Here is a 4,832-nt window from a genome sequence, read left to right on the forward strand (position 1 = left end):
TTCTAGTTCTGTTCTAGTTCTGTTCTAGTTCTGTTCTAGTTCTGTTCTAGTTCTGTTCTAGTTCTGTTCTAGTTCTGTTCTAGTTCTGTTTTAGTTCTGTTCAAGTTCGGTTCTAATTCTGTTCTTGTTCTGTTCTAGTTCTGTTCTAGTTCTGTTCTGTTTTAATTTGCCAATTTTCGGCAATAAATACGTTTACATTGGCCTATAAATCCATAAACTTTTACAAAAAAAAATAATATTATTTATTTAAACAATTGCTAAATATATTTTTCATTCATTTAATTAATAAAACCGTAAAAAATTAAAAAAGTATATTAAACAAATAAATTTAACCTCATTTAAACCATAAATAGTGTTAATTTATAAACAATTTGCAAAAAAAGAAAAAAAACATATTCACCAAAAATATTTATCATATGAAATTTTTAACAAAATAACTCTATACACATACAAAACATATTTTACTTAATAAAACAAAATATTTTTTTGAAAATTTTTACACATCATCTAGTCTCGTCTAAACTGTGGCAGATTACATGACCTATAAACTAATTGCATATGTTTTGTTATTAAATAATAATAATAAAAATGCATTAGATTTTTTTGTGAAAATTTTTAAAATTTTTGTTAAAATAATATAAATTGTTTTTGTTAACGCACAAATGCTCTAGAGCAACAATAGCAAATATTGAATTTGTTATAAAAATTGTTTAGATTAATTAGTATTATTTTGAATTTAATAAAAAAATTTATTTAAAAATTTTGCAAATTTCGCTCTGCTGACCGTAATGTCTATCAAAATGGATTGATGTTAAACAAAGTTCATTATTTGTAATTTTATATATATTTTTTGCAAATTTTATTGTAAATTTAAAATTTTTGTTAAATGTAAATAAAATAACACCTGTGTGGTTAAGTTTTTCGTTTTAGTTTTTTTTTCTCTATGTTGCACATCATTATTGGGGTCGTTGTAAATTTGTGACAAACACAATTTTTGCGGTTTTATTTACAAGTAATTTTTTATTTTGTTAATTAATTTAATTATGAAAATAATTGTGTAGGTAAATATGTATATGAAGAGACGAGAGGATGGTTATTGTTTAAACCTGCAGTTTGAGGTAATAGTTTTCTAAAATAGACACTTGGAAAGCGTTTGAACTCTTCTTCTAAATTAGAAATATTTTTTACAAACTACTTTTCAATGACCACTGCATAACGACTGTATTACTTTTAAATACTTTCTAACTTTCCATTTGTAAGTACTAATGTAAGTAGTTATTTGTAAGCGAACGTGGTAAAAACTTTTTACCAATGGCATAACCACTGTTAAAATGCTCATGGTTAAGCAGAGAAAATCGGCCCTTGATAAGAGACCACAATTTGGAGTGATTTCAATCCCTAAAAAGAGGTGCTATCAGTTTCTGTAGTCTGGCGGGAATAGTTCAGTTCTAGTTCAGCTCGAGTTCAGTTGAAGGTCAGTTCTAGTTCGGTTATAGTTTAGTTCTAGTTCAGTTCTAGTTCAGCTCGAGTTCAGTTGAAGGTCAGTTCTAGTTCAGTTCTAGTTTAGTTCTAGTTCAGTTCTAGTTCAGTTCTAGTTCAGTTCTAGTTCAGTTCTAGTTCAGTTCTAGTTCAGTTCTAGTTCAGTTCTAGTTCAGTTCTAGTTCAGTTCTAGTTCAGTTCTAGTTCAGTTCTAGTTCAGTTCTAGTTCAGTTCTAGTTCAGTTCTAGTTCAGTTCTAGTTCAGTTCTAGTTCAGTTCTAGTTCAGTTCTAGTTCAGTTCTAGTTCAGTTCTAGTTCAGTTCTAGTTCAGTTCTAGTTCAGTTCTAGTTCAGTTCTAGTTCAGTTCTAGTTTAGTTCTAGTTTAGTTCTAGTTCAGTTCTAGTTCAGTTGTATGTCAGTTTTAGTTCAGTTGTAGGTCAGTTTTAGTTCATTTCTAGCCGATAGAGAATAGAATAGAGTTATAGATTTTGTCTTGTCTCTTTAATTGTAGAAGTCGTTTCGGTGTGTACCTGACGGCTATGGTTTTAGCCCAATTTGGCTGAAAGAGAATATCGGATAAAAGAGGAGTAGTGACAGCGGGACTAAGCATTGGAAATAAATTGGTGCTAAGTGCTTCTGATACAGAATGAATGTAAAGGTATACGGATTTTAAACGCTCGTACACCAAGAGTGAGTAAGTCGGATGTTGGTCTTCATGAGTGTGACGGATAAATGAAATGTTGTGGATTGGATGGTGATCTATGAAAGGTATCTTATACCATTATATTTTTCTTCATACCAGACTAACTATAATGTGTTTTCTGTGAGTATGAACATAGTCTTCGGCTTATTTGATGGTGGAAAAATTCGAAACTTTAAGTTTTTACAAATCATTATAATTGTTAAACTGAAGTCATGTTTTAATTGCACTTATAATATACTTATTATTCAAATAATATCATACTAAACCTGTTTAAATTAATCTACATCAATTTTACACTTACCTGAAAAAAGAAAAAAAATCAATTAGAAAAAGTTAAATTAACAAAAAAATTTTTGAAAATATTACTATGGTAATGTACTATCAGTGAAAACTATATAGTGTCCTCCGATATGGATTTATTTTCACACAATTTATATTTAATGATTTTTCTAATTACTTGTAAGCGATTGTGGTAAATACTTGCCTGTGCTATACTAGTTAAGCTAAATTTTATGTTGTCATTGCAACAACGAGCTGTTGTCATTTCGATTATGCTTTATATCATATCGGCAATGCATCGAGTGATTTCGAAATCGTCGTCACATTGCTAATTTAATAACATTGTAAATCAAGAAGTACTTAACAAAAAAACCTGGTAATGATGACTTGTAATTGTAACCACTTACATGTTAACATACTTTTCAGTGATAACACAGAAATAGTCTAATTCATTAGTTAACTTCCTCGTGAAGATATAGAAGCTGTATACGTTTTTCTTTTCATACAATTTACATTCAATGATTTTTGTAATTACTTGTAAGCAATTGTGGTAAGTACTTACCACTGCAATGATATCAGCGTGTTAAACGAAATAATGACTTAAAATACTCTTGTGTAAATTTTAAAACTTTTTTTTATCTCAAAACTTCTTTTTTATTCATCTCAAAATTTTCTGTCAATTTTGCAACACATTTTATAATTAGTTAAGATTAAACAAAGATTAGCTTAACTAACTTTCAATGCAATCAATTGCATTAATATTGTGGGAATAAATTTACTAAAATAAACTGAAGAAAATGTTTTTTTTTTTTTTCTACATTATCATCAGTATCTCACCACAGCTTAGACATGAATGAATAAAACTGAAAATCATAGGAAATAAAATTGATTACACTTACACACGTAAGAGGTGGATTGATGAAAATTTTTTAAAACTTAAACTGTTAAGCATCATACAACTGCCATAAAAGCCAGTCAAATTTTGACACAATCTTCTTTATTTCTTCAATATCTTTAAAATGCAATCAAACAACCACACAGATTTTACTTTAACACTTACTCATGATCACGAATGAAATAAATAAATAATTGATCTATAAGAGATTTTCATTCAAGATTTTCATTTTTTTTTTTTTGCTTTTTAACAGTCGTCACTGTTGATGGCATGTATACAACAGATTTGTGTTAAATATATTTATAAGAAATGTTCGCGCGCGCAAAAAAAATCAGTTTTCAAATATTTATTTATTCGCATTTATCATTCATTCAGCATCAAAGTGATACAAACAGCAAATCGCTTTAAGTGCTGAATTTCGTGTTATAATGCCTCTTGCTCTCTGGCAACAAAAATCAAAATTTTTTGAGTGGTAACAAAATGCATGTGGTATGAATGAATAAATGAATGAATGTATGTCTAGATATATAGATATTTGGTTGACTGGTTGTTGTCTATACATATGTCGTGAGTGCTACGGTTGCCTGGTATTTGTAACAAAAATATTAATGTTTAAGCATTTTCCCTGCAACATTTTTTTTGTTTGCTCACTGCAGCAAATAATCATATTAAATTTTATTTTCATTTCATAAAGTTTTTCTGCATTTGAGTGCCAATGATTTTGCATAATCGCAGACAACAAATAGTAAATTTATATGCATTTGAAAAATAAAGGCTTCACTTAATTTTACAGCAACTAGAGTGCAGCAGATTTGATATTTGGTCGTTTTGTTTTCGCTAAAAACGCGAGGTTAATATTATGAATATTGCAAAAATAGACAGAGAAGGGGTATTGTTATTATATTACAAATGGAATTTTAATTAATTTTTGATGAAAAACAATATGAATAATAACCGCAAGGCAGGATATTCTGGAGAGCATTTATTCTCGGTTGATTTAAAATGTTTTGATCTTCCGATGATCTGAACAGTTTAGTTTTAACAAAGAAGATTGTTATATGTACTTTTTGTCATTTCGAGACAAAGATGATAATTTAGTTTTGAATTGCGACTGAATCTTAAAACTAAACTGGAACTGCAATAGAACTAAACTAGAACTGAACTAGAACTGAACTATAACTAAACTAGAACTGAACTACAACTAAACTAGAACTGAACTATAACTAAACTAGAACTGAACTAGAGCTGAACTAGAGCTGAACTAGAACTGAACTCGAACTGAACTAGAACTGAACTAGAAATGAATTAGAACTGAACTAGAACTGAACCAGAACTGAACTAGAACTGAAGTAGAACTGAAGTAGAACTACACTAAAACTGAACTATAACTGAACTAGAACTGAACTAGAACTGAACTAGAACTGAACTAGAACTGAACTAGAACTGAACTAGAACTGAACTAGAACTGAACTAGAAC

At 29.0% G+C, this 4,832-nt stretch overlaps 1 protein-coding gene across 4 annotated transcripts in view; it reads right to left on the bottom strand.

The window, feature by feature from the left end:
- Window positions 1-4,832, bottom strand: part of LOC124420761 (protein Wnt-5-like) — a 128,123-nt gene that overhangs the window by 31,597 nt on the left and 91,694 nt on the right. The window lies entirely within an intron of this gene.

The sequence above is a fragment of the Lucilia cuprina genome, chromosome 6 (genome assembly GCF_022045245.1).
Source record: "Lucilia cuprina isolate Lc7/37 chromosome 6, ASM2204524v1, whole genome shotgun sequence".
Taxonomy (NCBI): domain Eukaryota; kingdom Metazoa; phylum Arthropoda; class Insecta; order Diptera; family Calliphoridae; genus Lucilia; species Lucilia cuprina.